Source organism: Camelus dromedarius, chromosome 33 (genome assembly GCF_036321535.1).
Source record: "Camelus dromedarius isolate mCamDro1 chromosome 33, mCamDro1.pat, whole genome shotgun sequence".
NCBI lineage: Eukaryota > Metazoa > Chordata > Mammalia > Artiodactyla > Camelidae > Camelus > Camelus dromedarius.
In genome coordinates this window covers 6,171,452-6,192,152 of record NC_087468.1, presented here as the reverse complement: position 1 = coordinate 6,192,152, position 20,701 = coordinate 6,171,452, and the positions used below count along the sequence as shown (strand labels likewise).

The 20,701-nt window shown below is 47.1% G+C and overlaps 1 protein-coding gene and 1 long non-coding RNA gene across 3 annotated transcripts in view; one reads left to right on the top strand and one right to left on the bottom strand.

Annotated features, from left to right (window-relative positions):
- FHL2 (four and a half LIM domains 2) overlaps nt 1-2,925 on the bottom strand; it is a 47,031-nt gene extending 44,106 nt beyond the window's left edge. Inside the window, exon 1 of the mRNA XM_010991883.3 lies at nt 2,845-2,925. The gene's annotated coding sequence lies outside the window, so the exon portion shown is untranslated. The remainder of the gene's footprint in view (nt 1-2,844) is intronic.
- LOC116149515 (uncharacterized) lies at nt 2,891-5,834 on the top strand. Of its 2 annotated transcripts, none has more exons than XR_004133102.2 (3): nt 2,891-2,951; nt 4,102-4,237; nt 5,306-5,834. It is a non-coding gene; the product is annotated as an uncharacterized LOC116149515 (long non-coding RNA). The 2 variants fall into 2 exon arrangements; XR_004133103.2 differs by having other exon boundaries at nt 5,259-5,834.
- Nucleotides 5,835-20,701: the final 14,867 nt, after the last annotated feature.

Genomic DNA, 20,701 nt, shown 5'->3' with positions numbered 1-20,701 from the left:
CCCCTTCATGCTGAGCAGACAGGTCCCAGGCAGAGAAAGGCGGCTCATGTCTTAAAAACCAATTCCTACACTTTCCTTTAAAGCCTAATTATGCACGCCTTTGTAATAACATTCCTGCAGCATATTTTGTGTGTCGTTGGCTTGATGTGGTTTCACTCCAGTTTAACTTTTCCGTATTACTTTTTAACTACAACAAAACCTTCTGCTAAAATGAATTTTTATTCCTCTTCTATCTAAAATGTATCTTTTAAATTTAAACAAAGCCCCTAAATTGTAAAAATATCCTCAAAGTTAAACTGGATTTTATTTTTATAGACTTACCCTTAACATTTAGTAATATTTATGAAGTAGATCTGTTAAATATCCAATTGCTCAGAACTCATGTTCCTTTCTATTTTTTCATCCTTATTTTGGTATACTGGAGACTAAGTATGAAAAACTGACAGATCAATAATAATGAAGAAAATCAGTAAAACGAAATTTGGAGGGGACACAGATCCAGGTCCTAGGTGGCTGAGCTGTTTCTCTATTCAGTAGGTAGCATCAATAGTGTAAAAATCAGCAGATCATACTTGGAAACAAGTTATATTTTGATAAAAGTTTCTTATCTATCTTATCTCATTTTATGATTTTTTTACTTCCCATTTATCTCACCATTATGGATATTTTAATGTTCTGGCTAAATGGAAAATGTCATATGTAGTATATATAAAAATTGAAAACCAGTTGTCAAAGAATGAGAGTTTGAATACACAGTAGAAATACACTGACTATAAATTGGACAAAAAGCAGATCACCAAATAACCTGTCATACATTTTGATATATATTTCCTTAATTACAATTTATATTTCATCTTAATCTGTACAACATAGGGGGAATTTTTTCCCTCTTTTAAAGCTGGTGTTAAATTAATGGTTGATGTTACAATCAAGAACCTCTTAGAATCGAGAAATAAGACAAATCATGAAATGCTAAAAGTTGTTATTCCTGCATAGTAGGACTACACATAATTTTCCATTTTCTTCTCTCTGCTGGTTTGTATTTTCTATGGCGAACACATCTTTGTATAGTAAGAAAAAAACAAAAGAAAATATAAACTCTATGAATGTAACTTCTCCTCTTTCTTTTGTGGTGTTAAAAACAACAGACCCAAAATGGAGTCGTGCATGCTAAGCCCCCTGTCACAAAACTGAGACTTAATTACAGGTTCAGCCCTCCCGGAAATGGAGTCTTAAACCAGTCAATCAGGAATCGCTTGACCAGGACTGGTGAGGTCATCTGCCTGGCAGGCCCCTGCTGTACCCTAAAGGAAAGTGACCTTTCCGATAACCAAGTCGTTTTTTTGCCAAGTATGACTTCCTTGTTCTGCTCCCTTCTGCCAATAAGAGTCTATCACTGCATCCAGCTCCTCGGAGCTCCCTTCTCTCTGCTGGATGGGATGCTGCTCAATTCATGAATTGTTGAAAAAACCAAGATCTTTAAAATGTACTCAGCTGAATCTTTTTTTTATCAGTGGGGAAAAGAGAATTTAAAATCAGTGTGTCCTGGCCATCTGTTCTTAAATATGGAGTTTTCAGAGAGCAGCAGAAGTTGTGCTGGTGCTGGGGCGGCAGAGGGGGGGGATGCACAGGGAGTGGCGTGGCCTGGCCTTAGGGGTCTGAAGTCAACACAAGCACTGAACAGGATCATGAAATCTCTAAGTGCATGATGTCCTTGGAGACAGGCAAGATGAGGGCGAGCAGTCAGGGTACACTTTATGGGAAAATAGGCAGCTTTTCATGGAAGTGATACATTAATATTTTCTTAATATTAGAAAAAGCCTCCAAAATGTAATGACTTGAGTCAATTAGTTGGCTACTGCATTAAAAGCAAAAACTTTTTACTATAGAATGGATCCCCCAACCCAAGACTGTTACAGCACATTTTGCTGTTATCAACCCAGCAGTAAGAACAAGATTCAAATAACATTTCTCAAGAAATAGACAGCAACAAACAACCCAGAGAAAACATGTAATAAAATAGCATTAACCTGTAACACAAGTATTAATCGATCTTTTGACCTCAGAATTATTTTTTTAAAAACTGATCTGATGGTTTTTTCCCTTTTCGACTGGTTTTGGTAAATGCCCTGCATGGAGCCTGGCAGGAGGATGTTTAGACGTACGGTGCCCATTAGCACATATGCGTCATTCCATCAATATTAACATTATTACGCAGCTGGCCCGAGCGTGAGGGCATTACTCGGGACTGTGTCTCTGGCGTATATCCTGCTCTAGAAATTAGTAAAATATTAATGCATTTCCTTTTGAAAGCTCACAGCAGAGATCTGTACTTTTGAACCACCAGCCGTGACAGGTCATCCTGTGTGAACATACTTCCCCGGAGCGATCAGGCTCGCCAGTCATCTGCCTTTTACCCCAGGCCATCCGGAAAGCCCACCAGCGAGCAAAACTCAAGGGCACTGTGTTTTTCCCCACTTCCAGTGTTGATCTTATAATTTCTTTTCCTTGCCTTTTTTTTTTTTTAAAGTTTCTTCCCCAGTGTCCAAAACTCAGTGTAAATTCCTGATTCCCACTGAGAGAGGGCAAGATGAACGAGGGTGCCCTGTGTTCCCAGTGTCCCTGTGGGTTCCTGCTGTAGCTTTGGGGACATCAGGGGCTTTGCTGCTGGTGGGAGCCAGCCGCCCATGCCACCTGGGTCCCCGTCTGGGGTCTGAGTCCACAGTGCCAGAGAGCTCTCTCCGAGGGCTGGGACACCCCTCTGCACCACTGGAGGCAAGTTTGTGCAGACATGGGAGGGAAGATGGCAGGGAGAAGCAAGGAAGGGAGAAACTAGAGCCTTACCTGTCCCGTTTCTGCCTCCAGCCCAACCAGAGGGGACAGCAGACGGCGACCACCCCGGGGGTTCACCAACGTGTGAGCAGCTGTCAGCCAGTTGGACTATAAATAAGGTGCGTCCAGAGCATGGGAGATAAGAACCCAGGCCCTTGCTCCTGCAGGCCTTTTAAGGTATGCAAATTAAAGGCATTCAGCCGTTCAGCCCCCGGATGGGAAGGGGCTGCCAGCTCCCCATCTGGCTGGCCTGCCTCAAGGACATCCCGGGCCTGGCCTGGAGCATTTTTTCCAGTGACGGAGGAGGAGCGGCGGAAGGAGGGGAGAGCAGGGCGCCAGGAAGTGTCAGGCACAGCCCTGAGGTTAGATGCTGGTCATGGAGACGCAGAAGCCGGAGGAAACTTTCCAGGACAAACAGCACCTCTGTGGCCAGAGTGGATTTTCAGCTGACACCCCACCCCCACCCCCTCTTGGCTTCAGGAGCTTTTGTTTGGGTGAAGATTCTGGGGAGACCAGGGGATCCGCAAGTTAGGGTTGGGGGTACTTACAGAACATCCTCTCTCCCCACTCTCCCTGCTCCCGCCTGGCAATGAGGGTTTCTACAGCCTCAAGTCAGTTCCTCTAAAGAAAATGAGGTCTTACTGGAGTCGTTAAAACCTGCGTGCAACATGGGGCAAGGGCTCCCGGCTGGCCTTAGATTCCTCACTTACCACACTTCTTTCGAAAGGCACCTCCTCCCAGGGCCCCCCGTCTGCGTGATCATGGCAATTCCAGGTCTGGGAATGGATTCTAAGGAGAGAGTCGTGGACGTGGGCAGAGATGCAGCTGCGGGGACATTTCTTGCTGCTCTTTGCATCATTGGGAGAAGCTAGACACAACCTGAATGGCGAACCACAGAGGGCTGGTTAAAGAGGAAAAGTATGTCCATAAAGGAAATGCCCTGATACCTTCGGAAACGACACAGAAGAGGGTTTAATGATATAGAAACAGTATCATGATAACTGGGGACAAGAACGCCCCTACTTTAAGGGGAAGATGGGGGACTGGTAGTAAGTTACTGCACAGTCATATGTGCACCAAATGCGAAAATGTGGTTACTTCTGGATGACAGAATTATAGCTGATTTCATTTTCTTCTTTGGCTTATACACAAGCTCTTAATCATCTTGTATTGCTTTTATATCAAAAAACTTCATTTCATGTAAAATCTACGTTTCTGAGAATCAGAGCCCTCTGTGTCTCCGCACTAAGGAACCCACATTTATTCCAGGATGACAGAACTCCTTGGGGTCTCCCTGGCCTGTGGGGAGGCTCAGACAGCGGTCAGCAGCCTTTCTTCACAGCAGTATCAGCAGTGTGATGTGGCAAGGCCAGCAGAGCCCCCAAGAGCCCCCGCCAAGGTGAAGGTGAGTCCAGAGGACAGAGAGGAAAGAACAAGAGAGCAAAGCACACTAGGAGAAAGAGGGGTGAGAAGGTGAGAGCGTAGGTGATGGGGTGACGGAAAACCCCCACGGCCCTAGCTCGCCCCTGTCTGACCTAACACGTCCCATCCCCACTTCTGCTCTGACCAGGACGTGACCAAGGCCGCTCTGTCCTTCTATGTGTAGGACTTGTATGTTCTGATGACTTCCTTTTTCATTGATTTTGACTGAAGTAGTCGAACCTGTATGGCAGAGCACATCTCACTGACAAGTGTGCCTGGGAGGGGCTCCCGGGGCCAGGGGTACAGAGGGGCCCCATCATCTGACGGCCTCTCTTCCAGCTGCAGAAGCCAGAGCGGGGCCGCCCCCTCTGTGGACAGGCCCTGGTCTACAGCAGAGAGCGGGTAGTTTCAAAGCACTTGTGTTGAGCTGCTGTCACGGGAGGGGGGTGCCCTGTAATAGACACCCCCCCAGGGCCAGAGCCTGGAGGCTGCGGCTGAGCAACCTTCTGAACTGCTCTTCGGAGCTTTCTGGGCCCAAGCGCCGCTCGGACGGTCCCCCTGTCGTCTACCTGACAGCCTGCCTCAGACTTCAGTGCTTCCTCGTGGTGGGGGGGCCTGGTGGGAAGGGGCAACTCCAGCCTCAGGCCGGTTTCCCAAACAAGGGGAGAGATCAGCACAGGGATGGGCTGAAGGGGGGCTCCTCTTGGAGGGACCCAGGGCCACGCAACGGGCGAGCTCTGTAAGGGCTGGTTTCAGGGCCCTTCCCTGAGCTCCAGGGGCAGCGCTGGGAAGCATCTGGTGTGACATTTGCCCATCCACTCCGACTTACTCCCCTCCAGGGGGACACACGTGCACACACAGTCCTGGAGGCTGGGGGGAGGTGACAGACTGCTGCCCACCTCCACCCTGGAGCAGACCCGTGTCAGGGCTGTGGCGCGGGGTCTCGGGGTGTGGCCAGGACCGGGGGGGCCGCGTGTTGGTGGGCACTCCCTCTCTTCCACAAGGTCACAGAGGCAAGGCCAACCAGGATATCTTGGTCCCCTGTTCAAAGCTCGGAGACCAAAACCAAAGACCATCCAGGCCTGGGACATTCTGATTCTACCCAGCAGTCATGTGCTGAGCTCCCACCAGGAACCAGAAAAGGTGGGCACGAAGACAGAGAGGTGATGGAGACCCCCGTCCCAGGACCTTCAGGGCTCTGCCCCCAGCCACCACCACGGCCAGCATCTCAGCTGTCCGGCCCACCCTCTCAAGCCCTTTGCCACGAGGTCCTGAAATCCCCGTTAACCCAGCTGTACTATTCGCTCTTTTTTTTCCCCCCAATAAACACTCATCGTGCTTCGTCCATGTGTCAGGCACAGGGCAGATCCAGGAGCCTTGGCCCCTGAACAAAATAAATGACTCTCCCGTGTGCTGTGGTCACAGCTGGAGCCTCTCACCTTGAACCTGGAACATCTTTCTCCCCGCTCACTGTCGATGCCGTTTGCCACCGTGCCGCCACTGTCACCTTTCTGCGGGGTCACTGTCACTGGTGCTCCCCGCTCTGGGGTGGGCAGCCCTCGTCTTTCTGTGGACCTTGTCCCTCTGCCCCTCCCGCCTATCAGGGCTGAGCCTCCCCCAGCCGCCTGACTGCAACCCGGCCCTGCCTCTGAGTTTGGGTGTCACCAGAGCCCACCCTGCCTTTCTGGGGACAGCCTTGCCCCCACCCTCCCGAGTGGGAAGGTGAGGGGACTAATGCACTTGGCCCTAGCGGGAAGGGACTAGTCTCTTCTACCCTCGTGGGCATAGCAGAGTCCCTGACAGTGGAAGATGAGCTGACCAGGCGGGGAAGGACCAGCAGGGGCAGGAGGAGGGGCACCTGGTGAGGAGCGAGAGCCCCCAGAGAGCAGCTTCATGCCAGAGACACAAGGAATGGGGTCAACTCTTGCAGACTGAGGGGGCGAGGAGGAAGGGGGCCCTGCTCTTCCACGCTACGAAGTCCTGGTGCAGCCAGCGTGTCGGGGCGCACAGGGCAGAGGTTCACGAAGTGGGGCGTCCGCTGACTGTCCATCCCCAGAGCCGGAAGGCCAGGCCCGGCATTTGCTGCCGTGTCCTGGTTTTCGTGGTCTGCTCTGTGTGCTAGGACCGAAATCTCTCCATAAACATTCCTTCCGCGCTTCCCAGAACAATAAACAGGCGAGCAGGGCTGCATAAACGTCCCACAGTGTAAATACGGCTGCGAGCAGCTCTGCAAAGTTTCAGCCTGGAAAACAGCATCACCATTTGTGGCTGAGACAGAACCCAGGCGCCCGTCCCGTGAATCTGGCTTACGCTGAACTCGCTGGGTTGTTGAAATGAACCACGTTCCCAAGTCAGAGCGCTAACTCGGGGTCCTGTGAGCCACCACACTTGCAGGAAGAAAGCGCGTGTTTGTGCCCAGGACTGGTCTAAGCTCTCCTCACTTAAAAGCCCCGGGATCCGACACGTGCCTCTGCTTCAAGTCACATGCCAAAGACAAGCAAAAAACGCCACACAGGACAGAAGGCGTCACTCCTCCCCTCCACACACTGTGTGCTCTGCTGCTCTCGCCCCCGATTCCCTGTCACAGTGCTGATAACATGCGGTGATCCTCTGCCTAAGGTTAGCCCCTGCCGTCGCTCTCAGCTGCTGGCTGGGTTTGGCCAGAGGAAGGGACCAGCGGGGAGCAGAGACAGGAGAGAGGGGTCAGGTCCACAGTGCTCCCTCCTCCCTGCGGTCTGCTCTGCACCTCTGGGGAAGTCCTCTCTGGTCTGGTGACAGCTCCTTCTGGACCCTGAGGGCTGCAAGTGGGATGACTTCCACGGTCCCCAGCTCCGGGGTCCTACATTCTTCCTTACTGATTTCTCTAAGTGCCCACACCTTTGGAGAGAGTGCCTTTGTTAAAACTGTCCTCCAGGTACCTGGGTGGGGAGTGGCCTCTCTCCTGCCCGGACCCAGACGGATGCAGAGGAGAAAGATGGAGTATCTTCAGAAGCAGTTAGACAGTGGGTCCCATGCCCCCCAGCTCTCGCCCCACGGGGCTGTGAATGAAAGGGAGGGGTGGGGATGTGGCCGGGAGATTGTGTCCAGTGACAGGATTGCCTCACCCCTTGTATGGGGTGGCACCAGCCTCCGGATTCTAGAACAGCAAATGTCAGGAGGGAACCCAGTACTGGCTGGGGGAGACTTTCCTACTGTGCTGGGGGAGTGGGCCCCCATGGTCCTCATTAAATTGTTTTAAGGGAAGCAGTATTTCCTGCACAGCCGTGTTTTCAGATGGGGATGCACGCTGCTCTAACGGCCAGTTCCCCGCCACTCACTGGGCTCTCACGATGCGCGAGGCCCTGTCCTGGGGCCCTGCCGGCACGCCACACCCTGCACCCACCAGCTGCACCGTCCCACTTAGAGGCCAAGCCATTGGTCCCTCCCCTGGATGGGAAGCTGGAGAGGAAGCTCAGGCAGCGCGGGGAACGGCCGGTTAGAACCCCGCGGTCCCTCCTCCCCAGAGGTGGGCGAGGGGACCTCTGGGCTGCAGGAGCGGAAGACCCAGCTGGTCCCCAAAGAGAGAGGGGCGTCCACCAGCAGGAGGCCCTGGTTCTCAGCCATCTGAGTGGGCTGACATCCTGGAACCAGACTAAAGAAAGATGGGAAAGACTGGGGGAGAAGCTCACTCCGAACTGGAATGCCCGAAGCAAGAGAGGAAACACCGACTGTCTCCTGCTGGCCGCACTGTCAGGTCCGAGGCGCCCCTCACTCCTTCCCCAGGGACTAAAGTGTTTACTGACTCTGCTCTGATGACCCCTCTCTCAACGGAAGTCCTTCCAGCTACCCGCTCTAGGCCGGCCTGCCTTGCTCAGAGCCCAGCCTAGCGTCACCTTATTGCAAAAGGCCAAAGTGTCCCACTGATTGTAAGCAAGAGTTCTGTGAGTCACTCAAGGCACAGCCCCGTGACTCATCCTGCACCTGCAAAGGTACCTTCAAGTGTCCTAGACACCCAGATGTACGGGTACAGCTTGGGAGGAAAACCACAAGGTAAATGTTTTTAAATGTTCGTATTTTTCATTATGGTAGAATACATAGACATACAATTTACCATTTACCCATGTCAAGTGGACAGTTTGGTGGCATTAAGGACAGTCACACTGCTGTGCAGCAGTCACCACCATCCATGCCAGTACTTTCCAACTGGAAACTCTGCACCAATTAAATGTTAACTTCCCCTCCTCCCCCGGCCCCTGGCAACCACCACTCTACTCTATCTCTACAGTTTTGATCACCTTAGTTTCCTCATATGAGTGGAATCACACAGGATGGGTCCTTTTGTGACTAAAGGGAACAAAACTGTTTTTCCCTCATGCTCTCACACTTCACTTCTGACACCAGACCTGTGTTTCTCCTCCATCAACCAACTCTCCACTTCTCTGTGGACGTTAAGTGTCCGACAACTCCCTTCGGTTCTGACACTGTCTAGCTGGCTTGGCATCAGACCCCACAGGTGGAGGGCTCAGTCCCACAAGGCTGCCTACCCTCGGACCCCAACCACGAGTCTGGGCCCCCTTCTGACTTCTGACCAACCGGCTCTGATCAGCGGTTCCCATGACCCTCTCCTTGGAGGCTACACTTTGCTAGAACGGCTCAAAGAACTCAAGAAAAACACTTATGCCTGCTTTATACAAGGACTGCAGCTCAGGACCAGCCAGACAGAAGAGCTGCCCGGGCCAGGGCCTAGGGAGGGGCAGGTGCACTGCCTCCCGGCATCTCCCGGCTCTGCCAGCACCCATCCTTTGGGCGTTTTATGGAGGCCTCATCACATACGCGATTGAGTAAATCACTAGAGATAAAGTCAACCTCCACTCTCTCCTGCTCTGAGGTCGGGAGTGGGCTGAAGGTTCCAGCCCTCTAATCGCTAGGTTGGTTCCCTTGGCAACCAGCCCCCCCATTCTGAGGGGCTTTCCGAAAAGTCACCTCATTAACATAAACTCAGGTGTGGCTGAAAGTGGCTTGTCGCCGCGCAACAGGACCCGCCTCTCACTTTTACCCTCTGGAGCTACTTCAGGACCTGGGACAAAACCCAAGTATTAGAACAAAAGATAAGCTCTTTGTTCTCACCACTGAGGGGACTGCAGGGGTTTCTGGCCATCAAGCTGGGGACAGCACACGTGACTGAACACCTCACCCGGGCTTACTTCAGGTAGTACTCTGTCTCCAAGGCTCTCCCACGCTACAGTTGTGCCAGAATTTCCTTCCGTTAAGGCTGAATCATGCTCCATTGTATGCATATCCTGTTAGAAAGAAACCACTGGCCCCAAATGGACTCATTTGCCCCCAGGACGGCAACCGAGCCTTAATTGTAGTTTCAACCTCTCCCCAGAACTGGACCTTTAGATAGATAATCTGAAGTTTCCTGGTCAGCACTGGTGAGGTCACCTGCAAAGTAAGACCTCTGCACTCCCCCCAAGGGAAAGTTACCCTGCCTGAGACAGCCCTTTTCTTCTCTTCTGCTCCTTGCTCCCACCCTCCCCCTTCCACCTATAAAAACCTTCCCTTTTTCTCACTCCTCTGAGGGTCCACTGGATAAAGCCAACTCCATCTTCCAATGACCTCCCTTGAATCTTGTTTTGTAATATCCCTCTATCAATAGAGGGACACTTGGGTGGCACAGGTAAATAGCTGCTTTCTTCATTAGGTCACCTTGAACTCTTTAGAATAAATATACACAAGCATAGTTTAAGAATTAGAACAGCTTGGCCCATGTGGCTCAGTTAGGAGACACATCATGAGTGAGTATTTCATGAATGTTTCCCTGCCTTAAAGTCGCCAGCACCAGTTTGGGAATCTAAGCTGCTTTGTTCAAAGAGACCCCTTGAGAGGCCCTATGGGAAGCCCCAGCCAGAGCAATCAGGCAAGAAAAAGAAAAAGCATCCATATCAGAAGAAGTAAAACTGTCTCTGTTTGCAAATGACATGATCTTACGTACAGAAAACCAAAAAACTACTAGAACTAATAAGCAAATTCAGCAAAGTTGCAGAACATAAAATCAATAAGCAAAAGTGAGTTGACTTTTCCATTTCATTTTGATCCCCCAGCTTCTGACAACTATCATCAGGGCCATTCACCCTCTTCCTATATTTTTCTTTCTATTTCCAACTAGGGTGCAGCACCACGGGCAAGAGACACGAGGGGCAGGGAGCCGCCAAGCACCAGGAAAAGGCTCTCAAAACTTTCAGGAAACAAATGCCAACAATGAACCATTAATGTGAATGATTTTCCCCTAAATCAGTGAGCGAATCCCAGCCCTCTCCAGCCTTTGTCTTTCCTGTTCTTTCCAATGACTGCTTCAGAGGACAGAGGTTTGGCTGTTGGCTGAACCATAAAGGTGAGATTAGAGCACAAGAATGCTCTCTGGGTTATCAAGTCAAAACCACCTGGGGACTGCCTTGGGCCCCAGGACACACAGTAAAATTTCTTTTTTAAGATTGGAATGGTTGTGCTAAAAGTGAAAGTCATGTTGGGTTCAGGGATATGTGGGCATAGAGTGAGTGAGTGAGTGAGTGAGTGAGTGAGTGAGTGAGTGAGTGTCATAAGTGTGTTGTTGGCACACACGGAAAAGGAACATTTTGACCAGAATCACTTTCCACACATCTGGCAGCCGAGTGATCCTGGCAGGAAAATGTATCACTAGAGTAGCGCTAGAATCTTCTGGGTGGGCTTAGCTGCAGACACTCTGCCCTGTCCTAGCTCAGAGACAAGGTACCGATGGATGAACCATTTGGTCAGCTGGGTAATTTTTTTTTTAAATGGTAAAGATTGGATGCAGGTGTCTGAGGACATGGTCACACCCACCTCTACTTGGACTAGGTGCACAGAAAGGCTCCAATTAAATCCCATATTTAAGAGAGCAAAGGACCATCAAGAGGTAGACTGGATGGACTGCTTCAGGGCTTTTCTCAAGGTCTGTGTATTTGATAATACATCTGCCTTTTCCTAATTATGCTTTTCATATTCTTTAAATACACCATGAAGGTTGAAATGGGGGTTGACATTTTTTGGACTAAGATCTGTATATCCAAGCATGAAAATAGTTAATTTGAGGTTTTAGGTACGTTAAGTGTTAAGTAATACTAACACGTTTAACAGGATCTAGGAAACACTGTGCAGAGACAGCACTGAGCTTCGGAGCCTGCAAGGACTGACAGAGTGGACCCCTCGGCCCGCACATGGTCACTTAATTTCTGCGGGGCAGCCCAGCCTAGCTGGAGGGAAAGTAACCAGTTTTGTGAGGGCAGCAGGCATATGGCAAATGAGTTTTCGCAAAGCATTCAGACCATAAAAACCAATTTCGTTAACCCAGTGGAGCAATTAGCTATAAAGATCTGCGAATGGTATTCAAATGGAGGGGACTGGACAGAGAGTGTCAGAATTCAGACAGCAGTGGGGTCTAAGCACTGGACGTGAGGCTTCAGAGCCTTCCAAGTTAGGCAATTCCTGATTTAAATGTTAAAATCTTACCACGTGTAATGCAAAACTCTTAATTAAATATGTTTGTATGCAGATTAAAGAACTATTCCTAGACCTTAGCATAGAACTCAGAAGAAAGTATTCACCTAAAGGTATATAGTGCATTTATACCATATGTTGATCATCTTATCATATACATGTAAGATTATAAACTTGTTAGGAATTTCCTATCTGCGTACTTTTGAACCAGAAGAAACAGAGATTTTGCCAAATTTAGGAGCCTCTTTAATCATGCTGGGCGCTTGGCGTGGAGCCACACTTGAACTTTGGAAACTGTAAAATCTGCTTATCCCTAGTAAAATACAATTTCCTGTTTAGGGGCCTGGGAGGAAGAAAGCCTTTCAAAAGAGGCTTGTTGAAATCTCTCAAAGTGTTTTTGGACATTAAGAAAACAAGAGCCGGTTGTATTAAGGGCAAATGTAGTGGAAACACAGGGGTTATATTTCACCTAAAGTACACATGAATCTGAAAGTCCAGGAAGGGAGAGATTTGGTTTTGCTGAACTCACATAGTTGAAAAATAGTTGGTGACATTTGACAAAATCAAGATGTTACCATATTTATCAACTTCCCCTTGAAATGAACTCTTACCTGCCTAAATCAAGGGGCCTTGTCCTTTAAATTACTTCACGGTCCTGGGTCACTGTAATTTATGAAAACATGGGAGGTGTTAGGGCAATACAAATTTACCAGTAAGACTCTCCAGACACACAGGGAGGGACTCGATATTAACTGATTCTTTGAGGATCCGCTGGTGCTACAGTGAAGACATTTTAACAGAGGCACAAAGACTGACCCTCGAGGAGTCGTGGAGGTTAAGGGTGGTGAAAAGAGGTTAGCAACCCTTTGAGGCTGGAATCCTACCATCAGGCGGGGAGCCATGGGCTTAGGTTCTAAGGAGGAGGCAGTGGGAGGGCCAAGAAAGGCTGCGGGAGGAGGAAGCAAGCGGCAGAGCTGGAGAGGAGCAGGGGCTGGGAGAGAGCGAGGGAGCTAGAAGAGAAAGACATGAAAGATGTGCAAGCAGGAGGAAGGGGGTCAGAGCCCTCTCTTCCTGATTTAAAGATACCCAGAAAATACAGGACTGGTGAAAATGCTACAAACTCTCCAACAGTTACCTTGGCAAGCAGATGGGGCTGCTCCTCCAAGAAAAAGTCAAAGAGAGAAAGTAGGCAACAAACCTTCCTTCAGAAGCAAACGGAGAGGAGCTGAGCCAAGCGGCCCCTTCCCCACCACGCACACTTATTTCCTTACACGTGGGTTCTGTTCTGTCTCGGAAACAAAGATGGCAGCTGTGGAAGAGGTGATACCTGCTGTGACAGCTGCATTCTTCAAATGTACAGTTTTTGCCCTGTTTTTCCATCGTCAGGGACAATCAAGAGGAAAAAGGCCTCCCAAATTACCCTTCTATTTTGGGAGGAATCAGAGAGGGCTTTGAGCAAGGAGTCAAAATCTGTCTTCTATCGTGAAGATATTTATTGATTTTAAAACAGTTAAGGTGTGCAGGAAGTAGAAAAAGATCAGATAAAAGCCAAAAAACAACAATGAAACTTCATGCCTGCTGACTAGTGCCCACACTTACCCCTCCCTCCAGCCCCCGGCAACCACCGCTCCACTGGTTGATTCTATGAATTGAATTTGACTATTTTAGGGTCACTCAGATAAACAGAAACATGCAACTTTCCATGACTGGCTTATTTCACTTCGCAGAGCGCCCACGAGGCTCATCTACAGTGTCTCATACTGCATGACTTCCTTGTTTTCTTAAGGCTTAATAGCATTCCACTGTGTACGTGTATCACATTTCCTTTACCCATTCCTCTATTGTTGGACATTTAGTGACTGTGAGTAGCACTGCAATGAACATGGGCGAGCTGACGTTTGAGATCCCGATTTCAATTCTTTGGATAAATAAATATTCATAGGAATACTAGATCATACGGTAGTTTTATTTTTAATTTTTTGAGGAACATCCATACGTTTTCTATAGCAGCTGTGCCATTTTGCATCCCCACCAACAGTGCATAAGAATTCCGTTTCTCCACATGCTTGCCGACACTTACTGTCTTTTTTTGCTGCTGTTGTTTATCGCCATCCTGACAGATGAAGGTGGTATCTCATTGTGATTTTGATTTGTATTTCCCTAGTGATTAGTGATGCTGAGCATTCTTCTTATGTACCAGTTGGCTAATTGTATGTCTTCTTCAGAAAAATGTCTATTCAATCCTTAGCCCATTACTTAAATCAGGTTATTAGCTTTTTAAAAATTGAGTTGTAGGAGTCCTTTATGTATCTTGGATATTAACCTTTATGAGATACCGTTTGAGGATATTTGCTCCCATTCTTTAGATGGCCTCATCACTCTGCTGACTTCTTCCTTTGCTGTGCAGCAGCTTTTTAATTTGATGTCCTACTTGTTTATTTTTGTTTTTGTTGCCTATACTTTTGATGTCATAGTCATGAAATCATTGCCAAGACCAATGACATGGAGGTTTTTCCTTATGTTTTCTTCTAAGAGTTTTATGGTTTCAAGTCTTATAGTTAAGTCTTTAAGCCATTGAGTGTTGATTTCTATCCAATTTCATTCTTTTGCAGGTGGCTATCCAGTTTTCTCAATACCATTTGTTCAAGACACTACCCTTTCCCCATTGTGTATTCCTGGCACCCTCATCAAAGATGTGTCAACTATATATGCATGGGTTTATTTCTGGGTTCTCTATTCAGTTCCATGGTTCTGTATGTCTGTCTTTATGCCAGTACCATATTGTTTTGGTTACTTTAGCTTTGTAATCTAGTTTGAAATCAGGAAGTGTGATGCTTCTAGCTTTTCTCTTTTTTCAAACAGAAGAATCAAATAAAAGTTAATAACGTGTATACATGAGAATGACCCAGGAAAACATTAACTCACTAAAAAAGCCAAATTTCACATCTTAAATACTCTATTCTTTCTCAGTATTGATTTGGCTATTCGTGGTCTTTTGTAGTTCCAGATGAATTTTTGAATTGCTTTTTCTAGTTAAAAAATGCCATTGTAATTTGGATGGGGATTGCATTAAATCTATAGATTGCTTTGGGTAGTGTGGACATTTAACAATATTAAGTCTTGCAATCCATAAATACATGTTTTTCCACTTGTTTGTGTCTTGTATGTTTTTCATCCATGTTTTGTAGCTTTCAGTATACAAGTCTTTTGCCTCTTCAGTTTATTCCTAAATATTTTATTCTTTTTGATGCTATTGTAAGTGGAATTATTTTCCTAATTTCCTTTCCAGATAGTTCTTTGTTAGTATATAGAAAACCAACTGATCTTTTAATGTTGCTTTTGTATCCTACAGCTTTACTGAATTTTAAAATTAATTTGAACAGATTTTTATGGAGTTTTCAGTTTTTTCGCTATATAACATCATGTCATCTGCAAATAGTGGGTTTTACTTCTTCAGTTCTGATTTGGAAGACTTTCATTTCTTTTTCCTTGCCTGATAGTTCTGGCTAGGAGTTCCAGTACTATGTTGATAAAAGTGGTGAGAGTGGGCATCCTTGCCTTGTTCCTGGTCTAAGAGGAAAAGTTTTCAGCTTCTCACTATTGAGTATGATGTTAGCTGTGGGCTTTTCATGTGTCCTTTATTTTGTTGAGATAATTTCCTTCCAGTTTGTTTCCTTCCTAGTTGAGGATTTTTATCATGAAGAGTGTTGAATTTTGTCAAATGCTTTCTCTGCATCTATTAAAATAATCATGTGCTTTTCTTTCTTATTCTGTTAATGTGGCATATCACATTAACTGATTTTTCTTATATTGGACCATTCTTGTATCCCAGGGATATTACCCCACTTAGCCATAGTGTATAATCCTTTTAATGTGCTGTCGGATTAGATTTGCTAGTATTATAATGAGAATTTTTGCATCTATATTCATTAGGGATATTGACCTGTAGTTTTCATTTCTTGTGGCATCTTCTTCTGGTTTTAGTATCAGGATAACGCTGGCCTCATAAAATGAGTTTGGAAGTATTCCCTCCTCTTCAATTTTTTTTGGCAAGAGTTTGAGAAGAACTGATGATATAAAGATCGTAAGTGACTACTATGAAAAATTACATGCCATCAAATTGGATGACATCAACAATATGGATAAATTCCTAGAAACGGATGACCTATGAAGGCCAATACACCAAGAAATAAAAAGCCTGAACAGACCTGTAACTAGCATGGGGATAGAATCAAAACTTGAAAGCATCCCAAGAAAGACCAGATGGTTTCACTAATGAATTCTATCAATTAATTCTTTTTTCTAGAACTTTCTCTCTCTCTCTGTAACCTCCAACTGCACCAGCAAATCATGGGTGTGTAGTAGAAGGTATCATGACCTTTCCTTCTTTAATCTTTTGTTCTGACCTATTTAAGTAAAGCCAGAAAGAGGATTTTTAATCCTGTGTCATTAATTCCACATTCTTTATGTGAATAATAACTTTTCTGCTTACTTCTGTCAGTGGGTCTGAGAGGATCATTGACAGCGAACAGCCAAAGAGCAAAATCTTTTGGCTTAAGGAATTCTGGTCAAGACTCCAAAACTAATGTGCAGATCTGAAAAGACTGTGCACACTGGATAATTATGTCCCCAAGAAAGTCAAACAAACAAAAGCAAATTAGAAATGTCTGCAGTTTTCCTGTTATCATGCCCCTCATTTATAAATTGGTATATTTATGGAAAGTAAGCTTTTCTGAGTAAGCTATTTTCAGTAACATTCCAGAAGCAAGAAACTCAAGGTCTGTTTTGCTTAAATTGAATAGAAAAATGTAAGGGGCGGGGGGGAAGGGGAAAAAGTGGAGCAAACAACTGAGCAGAAAGGCTGACGAAAGTAACGTGATTTGATGGGGCTCATATTCTGCTCAAGGTTTTGTCTTTTGGCCAAAGCCTCCAATCCCGGCACGATTTGCCAGTGCCTTTACAATCTGTGTTCATCAGCCTGGCCTTGGACTCTCTACCAGGGCCACCCACCTGCAGCTGGAGGTCACGTCCTGTGCATGTGGTTCCTGAGCTTCAACTCATCTAGCTCAGGGTCTCCCTCCTCACTTCCACTCACAGCCTGAAGCAGTTTGCTTCACCCATTCATAGACTTGCTTGGCTGCTGCAGGCATAAGAGTCTGCAATCCCTGGACACTCTCCTAAAGGTGGTGGACTCAGTAGTGAATTCCTTCTGAAGAGCTTTGAAAGGGACCCCAAAACATGGACAGAAATCACCTGTCTCCAATATATCCCAGAGCCACCTTGGCACCTACCTGGCAGGCATTCATGTGCACACAGCCTTGATTTCATAACATAAAGTCTTGGTTCACCTCACCAGGCAGGCCCACCTGCAGGTGACTCCTGGCTGGCTACAGCCTCATGGTGAACATTTCAGGTCTTCTGGAGGCTCCTGGGACAAACGGGAATAGTCCAGTCCTGAACTAGGGCTTTCCCTGTGGCTCCTGATGGAACCCTCTACCACAGCTACACATACACCCTGACCCCAACCCTGGTCTCAACTTGCCTATGTTGATTTCTCTCCCATGGCCCATGGAGACCTTCCATGACATCCATCCTCCCAGACAGGGGTTGTTTTGAACTCTTACCAAGATGTGAAGTCCAGAGTGGGGACCACAGTACCCAAGAGTCAAAAAGTAGCTTATGGAAAAGCAGTAATTCAGAGCTTTGGCCTGTATCCATGACTGGGCGTGGTCTTCAAGCATGAGCTGGCCCTGCAGCTGGAGAAGGAAGGGTGTGGACTTTTACCCTGCTGCCCAGGTGTTGGCAGATACCTGTGCCTACAGCTCTCACCCATTCCTCAAGGGCTAAGACGATGTTTTCTAAAATCCCATACACTGAAAATTTAGTTCTCTTCCTGAGAAAAATACTGGTACCAGCTCTCAAGATGAAAATGACAGTTTTTCCTGATTTTGAGAGCGATGGCCTACTAATTTCTGAAATTAAAATACCGGTATTCTCACCACCCAGAATTGACCTTTGTTAGCAATGTGATTACCTCTTCCAATCTTTTTTTCGAACTCAGGTTAGAACTAGATATATGAAGTGTATTGGAATCATACTATACAGCATTATGTTTTGGATACTGTCATTCCACTTAACACTTAGTAAACTTTTTTTTTTAAGAATACAAACTTCTATTTTCAAAGTAATAAGTTCAATGGAATGATGGCAAATGAAAAGTAAGGGAGTCTTGCTTCAACTTGAACCCTACCCGTACACACAGTAGTCCTCCCCAGGGAGATACACCTTTACCTGCTGTCCCTCTAAAAAATTAAGAGCACATGTTTATTCCTCTGGTAACTTCTCAGATTTCGGCTGTATCTATTAACTTCCCATATTGTGGGTAAAGATTTCAGCTCAGTAACACTTCCCCAACTTCTCTGCCCCCTCCATTCTGTAAGTAGTTACTTGAATGCTTTCATTCTTACTTTTACAACTTTCAACAATGTGCTTGGGCCTCTATTTCGTGTTCTGTTGCATTCAGTCATTTCCTCCCAAGTTTTATCCACCAGGTAAGTGGAGGGAAGCAGTCACCGTCCACCCCCTGCACCTGTTTTTGCCCGGCACCCCAGGATGCTTTGGCAATCCCATCACTTTTCCTGGATGGGGTTTGTAACAGCTACATTCTCTTCTTCAGCTGTATTGAATGGGTCTGTCCATACTTGGCCTACAGGTTGACACTAAATACTGAAAACCAGGAAGTTTTATAGTGCTGTAAAGATGAAACATCATGAGTCAGGAGAACAAAGCAGTCAGGCTGGACATGTAAGAAGGAAACACTCACCTATACCACTAAACCTGTGCCTCTTGGAGTGAAAAGACCTTGTGTTCTTGGTCTGAGGCCATGGTCCTCACACTGCGGGTGAAGCACCCCGGAGCATCAACACAACTCACAGAGCCTCGGGGATGTTTCAAAGCCCTGTGGGGAAGATTGCGTCCTGGCATCGGGCTCTGTCCCCACCCTCGTCTTAGTGACCATCCCTTCTCTTACCATCCCTTCTCGTGCCCAGAGGGCCTCTGCTTTAGCAGGCTGCGACATGAGTCAGCGTCTTGGAGAAAAGTGGGTGTGGTAGAAACTGAGATCAAAGACAATTCTTGACTTTTAAGTTCAAAAATGAAAACCAAACCAAACTCAACTACCTCCATCCAGTTTGCAGAAAGAGAAAAATCTGTGTGCAGCACAATTGGGCAGTACTGGCCCAACTCCTATTCACATGCCCACCCCCCAACCCCTGCCCCAAGCCTGGATAAAGTGAAGGAAGCGGTGGCAAGGGGCAGACACAAGGAGGTAGGTGCTGGAGTGGTGTCCTCACCTGTCTGTCAAGGGGACGACTACACATGGGGCTGCGGTCCAAGTGCTCAGTCCTGAGGGATAACCCAGAAGCGCAAACAGGACCCTAGAGACCCTGCTCACAGAGCCATCCAGGACTCCGGATGACAGCGGAATGGGAGAGCTGGTGGCAGGTGTGGGAATTAGAATTCAGGGTACTCCAACCTGGAATGACTGAGGAACATGCCTTACCTGGAAACAACTGCATGATCATCTCTATCATGTGGACTTGGAGCTCAAGTAAGAATTATAAGTCACACGTGAGAAAATAAAAGAAGATACATTTTTCCATGTTTGAGATTTTAGCCCCACTGCCAGCTCCATCAATTTATGAACTTTTCCTTTGTAAGAAAGATGTGAACTAAAAATCTTTGAGACCCAACAGATGGATCCCTAGAGGCTGTTTCAGGTATTTACAAAATTTAAATGTCAAGGGAGAGCTAAACTTACTGTAAGCAGTTGAATAGAGTCCTCCCCCCCAAATTCATGTCTACTAGGAACCTTAAATGTGCCCTTGTTTGCAAATAAGGCCCTTGCATGTGTAATTAGTTAAGGATTTTGAGATCCTGGATTTAGGATGGGCCCTGAATCCAATGATAGCATCTTTCTAAGAGAAAAGAGAGAGAGATTTGGATACAGAGAGACACAAGGGAGAAGGCAATGGAGACAAACACTGGGGCTGTGCTTCCATGAGCCGAGGAAAGACGAGATCCTTCCCCAGAGCCTTGGGAAGGAGTACAGCCCCACTGGTACCTTGATTTTGGACTTCTGATTTCCAAAAAGCTGTAAGAGAATAAATTTCTGTTGTTTTAAGCCCATCTGTGGTGATTTGTTACAGAAGCCTTGAGGGGCAAATGTACTTATTAAGTGCTGGGTCATACACATGTCTGCGGCCTGCTGGGCATTATTACACAACCACCTGTTTATTCATTCTCTTTTCTGCAAAGATTTCTTGAGTGCCAGGGAAGTCTGGAAGCTCAGGATAGAGAAGAAAGTGGCCCAGATCAGTCAGTGCCCATCTGCGTGGAGCTCCAAGCTTCCTTAGAGACCCAAATCCCAAGTCACTAAATCCTGTCATCGAAAGGGCCTCCTTCCTACCCTGTGTGTGGAGACAGAGACAGGGTAGGAAGGAGGGAAACCAAGGAAGATGGTGTACCAAAACAAAGTCCAGGGTGAGTTTCCAGTGGAGGGACTGATAAGGGATCCAGTGATGAGGAGGCTGGAAGATGCCAAGTGAAGGACACGGCGACCCTGACCAAGGAGTCCGCAGAAATGGACTCATGAAGGTCTGATTGGACTTGCAGGTGAGGAGATGACAACTGCAAAGTCAGCCCTTTCCAAGAGTGCTGCTGGGAAGCGGAGCAGAACACTAGAGGAGTAACTGGAGGGGCCTTTTTGGGTGAGTTTGTCTGTTTTTCTATTTAAGGATGAAGGTATGACAGCAGGATGCTGAGGGGAGCAGCCCATGGAAGGGAAGACAAGATGATGCAGGGGGCCGGGAGGAGGACACAGGGTGGTCCTGGTCGGTGAGGGCTGCCCGCATCAGGGCAGGGCCTCTCCTGGGGACCAGGGTCAAGATGCAGC